The sequence below is a fragment of the Acomys russatus genome, chromosome 24, assembly GCF_903995435.1.
Source record: "Acomys russatus chromosome 24, mAcoRus1.1, whole genome shotgun sequence".
In the NCBI taxonomy this organism is placed as follows: domain Eukaryota; kingdom Metazoa; phylum Chordata; class Mammalia; order Rodentia; family Muridae; genus Acomys; species Acomys russatus.
The window spans coordinates 13,699,987-13,713,359 of record NC_067160.1 but is presented as its reverse complement, the minus strand read 5'-3'; the positions used below and the strand labels follow the sequence as shown (position 1 = coordinate 13,713,359).

General features: G+C 40.4%; 1 protein-coding gene across 1 annotated transcript in view; it reads right to left on the bottom strand.

The window, feature by feature from the left end:
* The window catches only part of Sp3 (Sp3 transcription factor), a 42,533-nt gene that overhangs the window by 17,868 nt on the left and 11,292 nt on the right, over positions 1-13,373 (bottom strand). The window lies entirely within an intron of this gene.

The window sequence follows — 13,373 nt, the reverse complement described above, 5'->3', positions numbered from 1 at the left end:
ATGCTCCTGGCCAAACTCAATTCAAATTACTCTTCTTCTCACATACCTCACCCCTCAATATAGAAGAGAGCCAAAATATAGTTGAGTTATCAAACTCAGCGGGGCCATGTGGCCCAATCTGTAATCCCAGCACTGGTAGAGGCCGAGGCAGGCAGATCTCTGTTGAGTTTGAGGCCAGCCTGGTCTACAAACTAAGTCCAGGACAGCCAAGGCTACACGGAAAAGCCCTGCCTCAAAAAACCAATACAACAACAAAGACCTACCTACTAAACAAGTTAACTATCTGCTTAAACACACACACACCACAGAGAGGGGGGTGATGGGGGTAAAAATGGGAAACAAAATAGTCCCTGGCACTTAAATAATTCATAAGGCCAGCTAACAGTACAAGAGCTCAGGGAAGTCGGGAAAGTCTCTCACTCCCATCCTCTTCTGTGAGGTTTTTCTTTATCTGTAGTCCTCACTCAATATAAGGAAAATGAACATAAGACTATGTCCCCTAAGTGAGAGGAACCCTCAGCACACTAGCTAGTCAGAGAGTGAGTAAGAGCCAGGCTAGATCAAATCGTAAATTTATACCTTTTCCAGACTTTTGTTCAGGCCTGGGGTTACAAGAAAGTTCCAAATGTCAGTGTCTAAACCACACCTTTTCCCAAAACTGCTTTCTCTTTAAGTCTACCAGGTTTCTTTGCTCTACTTAACTTGCCAAAACTTGGCAATCAATCAACATCTTTCCTTTTCCTCCTAACCAAACTGAAAGACATTAACCCATTAGAAACTGCTGAATGACCTTAATCTTTTCCTAAGTTTAACAATGGGAGTGAATCTGGTCATAACCGTGAGTGGATCCTCTCCAAAGACTGAATTTCAATTATTTCCTAAAATGCCTTTCCCCTTCGTCTCCTAGCAACAGCTGGGACGCAGCTGCTGCTTCTAACCACACACTTTAATCTCAGCACTCAGAGGCAGAGGGGCAGATTTTTCACATCCCTATTCACAAACCTGGCTGATTCTTTTCTAGTTCATCTCTTTTTTTCTAAGAGTTTACTGAAGCCAATGGCAGCTAAAATACTGTTTGTTTTCCATGTTCATCCCCTAAATACAAGGACTTGTATTTATAAATCCTTGTCATTTAAGTTTTTTATTTGGTTAATTCTTTTTTTTTTTTTTTTTTTTCTTAACAGCTGAATTTTATCACATGTTTCTTCTTTGCTCATTACCGGGCACTAACAGTTATTTACATTAGGCCAATGCTACAGTTAAGGTTTTCTGTCAAAACATACATTTCAGGCCGGGTGATACACACCTTTAATTCCAGCACTCGGGAGGCAGAGCCAGGCAATTCGCTGTAAGTTCAAGGCCAGCCTGGTCTACAAAGTGAGTCCAGGACAGCCAAGCCTACACAGAGAAACCCTGTCTCAAAAACAAAACAAACAAAAAAAAAAACCCCATACATTCCTTCTATCAATTTATAATTAAAACAGGCTATAACTGTAAGCACGAGCCAACAGACACATAATGAAAGCAAACATACAACTTCCAATTATCAAGTAGGTAAAAAGCAGTAAAATTTAATACTATTTACTTAACCCATGATTACAAATTTGAGCCAGGCAAGGTGGTTCATGTCTATAACCCCAGCAGCTACAGAGTTCAACGCTAGCCCAGGCTACAAGAGACTGTCTAAAGACAACAACAAAACACCCTGAGGTTTGTCACGTTTTTTGAGACAGGGTTTCTCTATATAGTCCTGGCCTGGCCTCGAACTCAAAGATCTGCCTGCTCTGCCTCCGCAGTGCTAGGCTCATGTTTTTAATGAATTTTATTCCCAACTTTTCTCCCCTCAACACATGCACCTGTATTGCAGTGTTAGGTTTGCCCAGCAAGATCTGACCCCAAGATGAGACAGAAAGGAGGGAAGAAGGCACAGGAGGAGGACAGGAGAAGGGTGGGCAGGTGAAAAACATTTCATGATTCAATAAAAGGTGAGGTTATCATCTATACTATGTTGAATAACCAACTAAGCAAAATAATAAAGACAAGCAAAATGCTTTACCAATTAACACATTTCTCCTTTAATGAAGTTTCTGAAGACTTGGAAAAGCAACAAGTACTAACACGGCTCAAACACAACTTCAAATTCTCTTCACAACTTCTCTTACCAAAACTCTGAAAATCAGATGAAAAAAATCCCAGTCCTCCGCAGTTGAGTCTCAGCTGTTCCAACGGCAATGCCTGCCTGCTACCGCTGTGATAGACCCTTACCGTTCTGGAACTGTAAACCAACTAAACCCTTCCTTCTATACGTTGCCTTGGTCATGGGGTTTTATCACACTAGTAGAAAACGAACGAATCCAAATCAAAACTACCCACTACTACTCCAAACTAAACTCAGCAATCAATGCCTGATAGCAGGGAAAGAGATTTTTCTATTCAACAAAACGTTATCACTAAAACATCCTGACAGAGCATCAGAAGTTAGAGAAAATGTATATATTTCCTGCATGTTTTACTAGTGATAGTAGGTAACTTAAAGTCCCTTAGTCTACCCTCAAAGTTGTCCTAAACAAGCCAGGCATGACAGCATAAGCCTTTACCCTTTGCACCTGGAGGGGCAGAATCAGGCAGATCTCTCCTGAGTTTGAGGCCAGCCTGGTCTACATCGTGAGTTCCAAGAGACAAGACTACATAGAGACCCTTTCTCAAACAGAAACTTCCTTAAACATCTTTAATTCTGTGTGTGTGTGTGTGTGTGTGTGTGTGTGCGTGCGGGGGGGGGGGGGCGTTCAAGACAGGGTTTCTCTTTATACCCTTGGCTGTCCTGGACTGACTTTGTAGACCAGGCTGGCCTCAAACTCAGAGATCCCTCAGCCTCTGCCTCGAGTGATGAGATTACAAGTGCACTGCACCCAACAAACATCTTTAATGCTTTTAAGATTTTTAAAACTTTGCCGGGCCTGGTGGCACACACCTTTAATCCCAGCACTTGAGAGGCAGAGGCAGGTGGGTAGCTGTGAGTGCGAGGCCAGCCTGGTCTACAAAGAGACTCCAGGACAGCCAAGGCTACACACAGAAACCCTGTCTCAAAAAACCTTAAAATTTTTTGTGTGTATGCACGAGACCAGATAGTGATGGATTCACTGCAACTTGAGTTACAGGCAATCTGTAAACCACACGAGGGTGCTGAGACTTGAACACTGATCCTCTGCAAAAGCAGTAAGCACTCAACCACTCACTCAGCCATCTTTACAGCACCCCACCCCCATCCTTTTTCAATTATCTTCTCTCCTGACTTCAAGTATATAACTTCTACTTAATTTGGTTTACATTCTAACTTGGGTTTCTACATTTGTACTACCATAGTCATTTGAAGCTAATCAAATTACTAGTCACACACAGATTAAGAGTCTCCTTAAGACAGTACTTGGAAGGCAGACAAATCTCTGTGAGTTCAAGGCCAGCGTTGCCTACACAGAGAATTCCAAGACAACCAGGACTATTGGGGAGGGGGGGAGGGGTAGATAAGGGCTTAAGTGGTTAAGATCACTTGTTGCAAAGAACCAGGGCCTGATTCCCCATACCTACAAAGAGGCACATGTTGTGCACAGGCACACATAAAGGCAAAACACTCACACACATAAAATAATAAAAATTTTTTAAAACTCAAAACCTTTTAAAGACTCTCTCTAAACTGTCAAAGATATAACCTTTCTTAAACAATGGACTCATCCATCCTTTAAATGCACTTTTTCAGTATCTAATACTCCTCCTTCCTTTCATGGATTTACCCTGTGTAACTGAAGCCGCTTTCTACCTCCCTTAGTACTAGCTTCTTCTCGACCCAGTTCATCCCTGAAGTGTTTCCCAGCACTGATTACTCATGCTACTCCTCTTCAAAACGTTCCAATCCTAAGTTAAAAAATAATACATTTCTAAGTCAGGCATACTGGTGCACGCCTTTAATCCCAGAGTGAATTCCAGGACAGTCAGGACTACGGAATGAGACCCTGCTCTCCTCCACCCCAAACGATAAATATATTTCTTACCACTAAAATTCAGTGTTCTACTCCTATCCAATTTTATTGTAAGATGGCTCAGTGGCTCTAAGTTCACGCATCCATGCCTGACTACCTGAGCTCCATCCCTGTAGCCTACAGGATATAAAAAACTCATCTCCATAAATTACCCTGATCACCATATTCATGGCTTGGAGTTCATGCACACACAGAAAATAATACTACACACACACACACACACACACACACACACACACACAGGGTTTCTCTGTGTAGCTGTGGCTTCCTTGAACTCATAGATCTGCTTGCTTCTGCCCCCTGTATTTTGGAATTAAAGGTGTACACCACCATCACCCAGCTAATAAATACAAACTACTAGTCAAACAGCCTATATGGCCACTCATACTAACATTTTCCAATGAAGTTCCTCAAAACTAGCCCATTATAGTACTAGCACCTATAGATATATATAATCTAAAAGGAAAAAAAAATGCTGCTTTCTTTCCTTGACCAGGTTTGTCTTGCACCAGATTTCTGACAGAAAAATCTTTTTTTCTTTTTTTTAATTTGTTTTGGTTTTTTGAGATAGGGTTTCTGTGCAGCCTTGGCTGTTCTGGACTCACTTTGTAGACCAGGCTGGCCTCAAACTCACAGTGATCCACCTGCCTCTGCTTTGAGTGCCAGGACTAAAGGCGTGTGCCACCACACTCAGCCAGAAATCTTAATATGCAAATATTCTAACACAACATTTACAGGCTGGGGTGGAGAACAGGGAGAAAAGCTGAGTTACTAAACTGTCTCCAGAGCTGGGCATACCCCTAATATCAGCATTCAGAAGGCAAAGGCAGAATGCTTCACAGTTCCAGGCCAACCTGTGTTTTCTGACCTTAAGCCGGGTGTGGTAGCACACGCCTTTAATCCTAGCACTTGTGAAGTAGAGGCAGGCACATCTCTGAGTTCAATGCCAGGCTGGTCTACAAAGAGTGTCCAAGACAGCCAGGACTATTACACAGAGAAACCCTGTCTCGAAAATCAAAGAGAACCCAGGCTGGGAAGACGTTTCAGCCATTAAAGCTCACAACAAAAAATATAAGAGCCCTGTCTCCCGAACAAGGGTGCTTTGTCTTTTCACTCACCAGTAAGCATCTTGCCCTAATATCTCTCTCTACCTAAGCAAATCTAGATTTCCTCATTGAAGTTCTTTCTTCTCTGAAGCTTTTCCCCGTTTTATTTTATGTACAATGGTGTTTTGACTATATGTATGTCTGTGTAAAAAGTGTATGATCCCCTGGAACGGGAACTATAGAGGGTTGTGAGCTGCCATGTGGGTGCTAAGGATCGAGCCTAGGTCCAGGCCCTCTCAAAGAGCAGCCACTGCTCCTAACTAACCTCTAAACTATCTCTCCAGCTCCTGCCCCCAAACCTCTTTATTTGTACATTATTTAGTAACTTAGTATAATATTGTCGGCTACACAACTTTATACTGACTGTGTAACTAGTTCAACAAAGCAGCAGGCTAAGAGAATATGAACATGCAGTCTTCTTACAGATCACCCTCTTCTTACAGATCACCCAATATGAAAAAGGACATTTTTCTGACCAAACATTCTTTAAAAACAAACCTATCTGCTCTCTCAAGTTTTTGAGCTTATTCTCTGTAATTATTCAAATAAAACAGCCAAAAATATAAGAATCAAAATTATTTATGAGAATGAGCTTTTGCCTTCAGATATATGAACCAACACTTGTTATGAATGTCTACCTCTACTCAAAACTTATCACTACTTTCTACAAGATGGAATTCTCCCACTTTTAAGCCAAGGTAATAGTCACACACTGCCCAAGATATTACTAGGAACACAATCCACTAACCCAATTGTTACATACTTTTCCCAACAGAATTCAAGTCTCGTGTTTTAACAACTTTTGAACAGCCCATCACATGAATGATGTGAGATGAGGCTAAAGACACGGCTCAGCAGTTAAGATCACTGCTCTTCTAAAGAACTGAGGTTTGGTTTACAGCATCCACATGGTGGCTCACAACCATCTGTCAACGCAGTTCCAGGGAACCTGAGGCCGTTTCACCTCTGCAGGCACCAAGCATACACATGGTACCCATGCACACATACACACAAGTAAAACACTCATATACATTAAAATGCCTTTAAGAAACAAAAGGACAGGGCTGGAGAGATGGCTCAGCAGTTAAGAACACTATCCGCTCTTCCAAAGGACCCGGGTTCAATTCCCAGGACCCACATGGCGGCTCACAATTATAAGTCCAGTTCCACGTGATCTGACATTTTCACACCAATGCACATAAAATTAAATAAATTTTAAAAAAGAGGAAAAAAAAAAAAAAAAGATGTCAGGAGCAGTGGCACATGCTTGTAATCCCAACACTTGGGAGGCAGAGGCAGGTGGATTGTTGTGAGTTCGAGGCCAGCCTGGTCTACAAAGCGAGTTCATGACAGTCAAGGCTACACAGAGAAATTCTGTCATAAAAAAAAAAATAATGAAATTTTAAAAAGAAGTAAAAAGACTATCATTGTTAATGGAACTGCTACAGCTTGGAATATCAAGACACAACATAAAAATGTTTATTCAGAAGAAGAATATATGTCCAGAAATGTCAACACAACATATAGGCATGGTCTGTAAATTTCTACTAGAGAGTCTATGGGTATAAAAACAAGTAACAAGATCGAACACTAGGAATAAAAATACTTTGCTTTATAAAATATATATATACATATATATATATATATATATATATATATATACATACATACATACATACATACATACATACTACTGGCAGTGGTGGCACACACCTTTAATCCCAATGCTTATGAGGCAGAAGCAGGTGGATTTCTATGAGTTCAAGGCCAGCCTGGTCTACAAGAGAGTCCCAGGATATCCAGGGTACACAAAGAAACCTTGGGGGAAGGGCATTTTAAAATTTTTCAATCTTTTTGTTGTTGCTTTGTAAACTGCCTTTTATGTGAGCATCACCTATTTAAAATGTGACTGTGTCAGCAAGGGGCAGCAGTGTACACCTTTAATTCTCACCATGCCCCTCTCTGAATTCAAGGCCAGCCTTGTCTACATACATGAGTTCCAGGACAGTTAGAGCTACAAAATGAGACTCTGTCTCAAAACCAAACAAAGAAAAATGATTGTGTCTAAGAATTAAACATACTGGAAAGAGGAACAGTCAGAGGTATGGAAGACAAATTAATGTTTTACCAATTTCATAGCAGCCTCTAAGAGCCAGACTGACAAAAAAAAGAGAGCAGAGAGGAAGCATAGTTTACAATACAGAATCAAAGTACTGGATAAAGTTTCTACTAAGGAACAGAGACTAATGTTCTATCCGTGCCTCAGCAGCTAGAGATAACTAGAGAAAACACCATTACTCGAGAGAGCTATTATTAGCTCTATTATAACACTATTGTCATAGTATAATACTATTATTCATTTCACATTCTAATTTCTACCTTTTTTCAAGTGACCATTTCATTATCTTCCTTCTCAAACTTGTGACATCTGCCCTCCTACCCATCTGGTTTCTCTTATAAAACAAAAACACATTTTCATCAAATTGTTTATAGTTCACTTATCTATCCATATCCCTCCTCAGTCACCATATGATTATCTCATTACAAAACACAACCCTATAGCTGTGTTCTAATTTATCCTGATTGTCTACTTAAACACTTTTGCTCCACCATGCCTTCTTGCTGGCATCACACACTCACTTCTAACTACCATCAGTCGTCTTCTGTTGCAGTGATCTTCCTAACAGAAAACTCCTTGGCATGTAATTGCCACTATGTCCTCAGTATGTATTAAGTTAGTATTTAGGCTGTGCTGTGTTAGAATCCTTGATTTCTAAAACTGCTGCTTGAGTTACTGGCTCGAGTTTCATTCAAAACAAAACAGAACAGCTCAGGGCTGGAGAGATGGCTCAGCAGTCTGAACTGGCTGCTTCTGCAGAGAACCCAGGGTCAATTCCCAGCACTCACATGGTGCCTCAAAACTCAGGGGACCTGAAACCCATTTCTGGACTCCACAGGCACCCAGCACACACCTGATACACAGTTAAACAAGCAGACAAACAAGCAGACAAAACATCTTTATGCACAAAAACTAATAAAACTATTTTTAAAATTGTGACCTTTGTACTGAAATTAAGACAGAATTTCCAACTAGACCTGAACTGTTTCATCTCATCACATCAGCTCAACATTTCCGTTTTAGCCCAGCCTGAAGAGCAAATTCTGATATCTAACAGTTTATTGAAGCCGTTCATTTGAACTCAAAACAAAATCCCAACTTAATGGAGCTCCAACAGTATGGATTTCCTCTTCCCCCACTCTTGCTAAGCTCCCTCCCTACTGACTTAGCCAGACTTCCTCCTCTCTGCCTTGTGCTCACTCTACACCAACAGTCAGTTCCTAAAGGAAAAGGGGCAAGAACAACAAACCTAGTCAAGTTCACTGCTTTAAAAAGAGCGCAGTGAAGCACACCTGTAATCAATCCCAGCACTCTGGGAGGCAGAAACAGGTGGGCCTCTGGTCTACAATGCAAGTCCAGAACAGCCAAAACTACACAGAGAAACCCTGTCCTGAAAAAAACTAAAAACAACAACAAAAAGGCTGGAATAAAAGTGTTTTTTTGTTGTTGTTTGGGTTTTGTTTTTTGTTTTTGTTTTGTTGTTGTTGTTGTTGTTGTTAAAGCAAAGTTTTATGTTTGTTTTGGGGAGCTTTTTTGAACAAATTACAGAGCACTGGTTTGGGGGCTTTCTCAGATTGTAGAAAATTGACACTGAATTTATATCTATAAAAACTAAAACATGTCCAACAAGAACATATTTTTTAGCATTTTCATCTATGTGCCTAAACAGATTAAAAACTTTACTGAGAATCACTCCCCCATTTTTTAAATACTGTGGATCAGCGCCTTATACCTGCTAAAATGCCATATATACCACTAAACCCAGGCTTCATTTCCCATCATGTCAGTTATAAAGTAAGCAAAAAGTTCTCCTAATAACCTAATATTCATTGGGGCCTGGGAAATAGCTCAGCTAGTAAAAGGTCTGCAGCCCAAGCATTAAGACCTGAGTTCAGATGACCAGCACCCATGTACAGAAGAAAAAAATGAAAGGAGGAGGGGAGCCAGAGAGTCCCACACGTGTAACTCTAAGAAAGGGAGATCCCTGGAGACTGCTTAACACCCTTCTGACCAAGCAGTGGCCACCAGATCCACAGACAGACAACCGAGTAAGGTGGGCCTCATCGAGAAAGACCTCAACACCAACCTCTGCATCACACCTACAAACACAAAGACTTAATAGTCCCAAAATCAAAGTATCCTATCTTTTATTACTTGCTTCTAGAGTACCTGTCAAAAAACAAATCACTATCTCAAAGCCTACCTTATTTCTAGGCTATGTTCTTTCCTGCTTGACAGCAGCTGAAGGTATCTTCTTGATAGTACTTAGTGGCTCCCAGCCTAGTTTCGTAACCAACACAAATCTCCAAGACATGTGTCCTGCACGGCGGGCTCATGTCTGTAACCCCAACACCCAAGAGGCTGAGGAAGAAACAGTGAGTCAAGTTTGGGGCTTGTCTACCTTAGAGTGAGATTTGTCTCAAAACAAAACGTTAACATTCTTGGTAATGTTTTTCTAACATTTTTAGCACTGTACAACACTAACTTTATAAAATCTTCAAAAACAGGTTTCTAAAAAACATTTTTAGAACATTTCAGAATTGTCAAGTATTTCAGCTTGTATGTTCAGATGTCTGTCACAAGTAGTTCTCACACATAAAGGGATTAAATCCAAAGCCTATTGTGTGCTAAACACTGAGTGAGCCACACTGCGGCCCAGGACTCTCTTAAATTTGACTACAGTTCCCAAAAACATTTTGTTCATATTAGAATATCCATGCACACATACACAACACACACATACACACCACATGCAGAGAGATAGAGAGACAGAGACAGAGAGAGAAAAAGAGGGGTAAGAGAGATGAATAAATATATAAAACTGAAAAATAGGGCTGGAGAGATGGCTCAGAAGTTAAGACCCAGATTCAATTCACAGCACTACATGGCAGCTCATAACTATCTGTTAATTCCAGTTCCAAGGCTTATGACATCCTCACACAGACATACATGCAGGCAATACACCAATGCACATAAAATAAAATTTAAATTATGTTTTTAAATGCTTTTTTAAAAAACTAAAAAGTGAATCTTAAAAGCATCTGCCATGTCAAGCGCTATGCTTAATCCCCAGCATCAAGTAAAGAGCTAAACAAACAAACTCATCAACTTAACACATATGAACATTTTATAATAAGCTACCTGCCCAACAAGAGTCTTATAAAAGAGAGAACAAGCCAGGTATGGTGGTGCATGTCTGTAATCTTGCCACTGGGGAGGCAGAGGCAGAAGGGCTAGTGCTGCAAAGTGAAGCCCCGCCTGTCCTACATAGCAAGACACATAGCAGCCAGGGCTACACAACAGGAAAAGGAAGGAAAACCATGTTTTACATTTTTGCAACTCCTTGAATGCCTAAGGGAAAACAAGACAGACTCAGATCTGTTTCTGCATTCTACTGCTTGTGATATGCAGTCTGGGATGAAGACTATGAACAATCATCTCACCAAGATGTCGGAAAGGAATCACAGCAGCCTTTCACCTAACTGTATTCTTTGATACCTGACAAGTGGCAGGTTCTTAACAATCGGTTTTAATGTAAGCCTTCCATGCTCTCCGTTGGTCTACCTTTAAATTTAAATGGCTTGTACCACTGTAAACTGCCTATTTAAAAACCACTGGTTCAGCCCTCCTAGACTTCCAAGTGTCAGACATCTGATTATATTTTAAAAATTTATTATAGAAAAAAAAAAAAGTATCATAGCCAGCCGGTGGTGGCACACACCTTTAATCCCAGCACTCAGGAGGCAGAGACAGGTGGATTGCTGTGAGTTCGAGGCCAGCCTGGTTTACAAAGTGAGTCCAGGACAGTCAAGGCTACACAGAGAAACCCTGTCTTCAGAAAAACAAAAACAAAACAACAACAAAAATGAAAACAAAACTTTTATCATTACTACCAACAACATCAGAAAAAATGCAAACTTACAGAATAAATCTGAGCTATAGAAAAAATTCCAATTTCTCCTGGAAATCCTCAATTTTACCGCTGGCAAATATTTGCCAGTCAGATATGACAAGCTCACTTCTGTTTTTGCAAAAAAGATGTCACTACTTTATATATGAAGTCTCAAAAACTAGTTTTGAGGGGGAAAAAAATCAGTGGCTGAGAGCAACAGCTGCTCTTATTCCAGCACCCACCTGATGGCTCACAACCATCTCTAACTCCAGTTCCAGGGAATCCAATGTCCTTTTCTCGCCTCTGTGGGCACCAGACATGCACACAGTGCACAGATGTACATATAATAAAAACACCTAAACACACTGAGTTATATTTTCACCCAACTAAGATGCAAAAAAAAAAAAAAAAAAAAAAAAAAAAGTGATCAGTAGTAAGTACTGATGGACATGCATAGAGACTGGACCCTCGTACATTGAACATAAGCCAATGTTTATGTACAGGCCCTCTCTCACACAAACACGACACTTACACACGAATGCTCATAACAGCGTGATTCACAGCAATCCAAAAGCAGAAGCCCAATGTCTACTAACAGACAAGTTTTAATATCCATCCATGGAATGTTCCTTAGTCATGAACAAGGTACTGATGCATCTACAACATACATGAACCCTGAAATACTGTTACATGAAAGACAGGCACAATCGGCCATGCATTACACAATTCCACTAATATGAAATGAAAAGCAAATTAAAAGAGATAGAAAGTATGTTTGGTAAGTATCAGAAGTGGCTGAGAGAGACTAAGTATTGGTTGCCTGGGATGATGAAAATGATCTAAATGTAAGAAGATTACAGTTGAACAAGTCTATAACTGCACTGAAAAGTGCTGAGCTGTATGCTTTAAAACACACATGTTGTAGGTGGATTATATTTCAATAAGCTATTATTTTTAAGCACTTGAATTTAATCCCAGGTCCCATAGGTAGAAAGAGAACCAAGTCCACCTAAAACCCCACATATGCACAATTGCACGCACATATTTGGCCTGCATTAACACACACAGAATACTTTCTTTTAAAACGCTATTCCCTTGGAAAATTATGCAATGGTCAAAAATTTATATGCATTTATCAAGTGGGATTTCAGTGAAACTGTACTTTTTCTTTAACTAAGAAGTACACAGCCTTGAAGAATACAACAAATACTCATACATTTTAAGGAGTTCTTCTTTCTTTCTTAAGGTATGTGCCTTTGTCTGTATGCACACACAAGTGTGCAGGTGCTTACAAAAGTCAGGAAAAGGTGTCAGACCTTCAGGAACCAGAGTTGCAGTGTTTGTGAGTCACTCAACAAGCTGTGGTCATAACTGGACCTCATAGAGAACATCAAGTACTTTTAACCATTGAGCCATCGCTCCAGCCTTGAGTTGACATTTTAACCCATTAGTCAATGTGAACACATGAAAAAGGCAAGTAACCTAGTATTATTTAAAGGATTTCTTTTTTTAAAAAAAAGGATTTCTGAAAGGTTCCTCAAGGCTATCTAGAGGGCAACATATCAAACTTTAAAATCTTCTATTCTAAGTCCTCAGTGGTGGCAAATACCTTTACTCTCAGCACTCGGGAAGCAGAGGCAGGCAAATCTCTCCGAGTCTGAGGCTAGCCTGGTTTACAGAGTAAGTTCTACAACAGCAGGGCTACAGACAAACCCTCTCTCAAAAAGAAAGAAGCAAAGAGAAAAGACAAAGAGAGAAAGAGAAAGAGAGAGAAAAGGAAAGAAAAAGAAAAATTCCGTTCTAAACCAGTTTCAGAAGGTGAAGAATTTCTGGGCACCAACCTGCGACTCAGGGGCACCCCACCTCCCGGCTCCTCATTCTAGGCAGGACATCGCAAATTTCTAAGAACAAGGACAGAGACTGGGGAAAAGGAAATCATCGAAAGTGACGAGAAAGGTTACTTCAAACATTTCAATTCTGTGCCCCAATTTAAGGCAGAATGGAAGTTTTGTTTTTCCTTTCTGAGACAGGGTCTCTCTGTGTAGCCTTGGCTGTCCTGGACTCACCTTGTAGACCAGGCTGGCCTCGAACTCACAGCAATTGCCTGCCTCTGCCTCCCGAGTGCTGGGATTAAAGGCCTGGCAGGAAAGCTTTAACAGTATAATCTCCATGGAAATCCAAATGTGAAGTAGAAGAATTAAAGTTATAAAAGTCAGAAATTA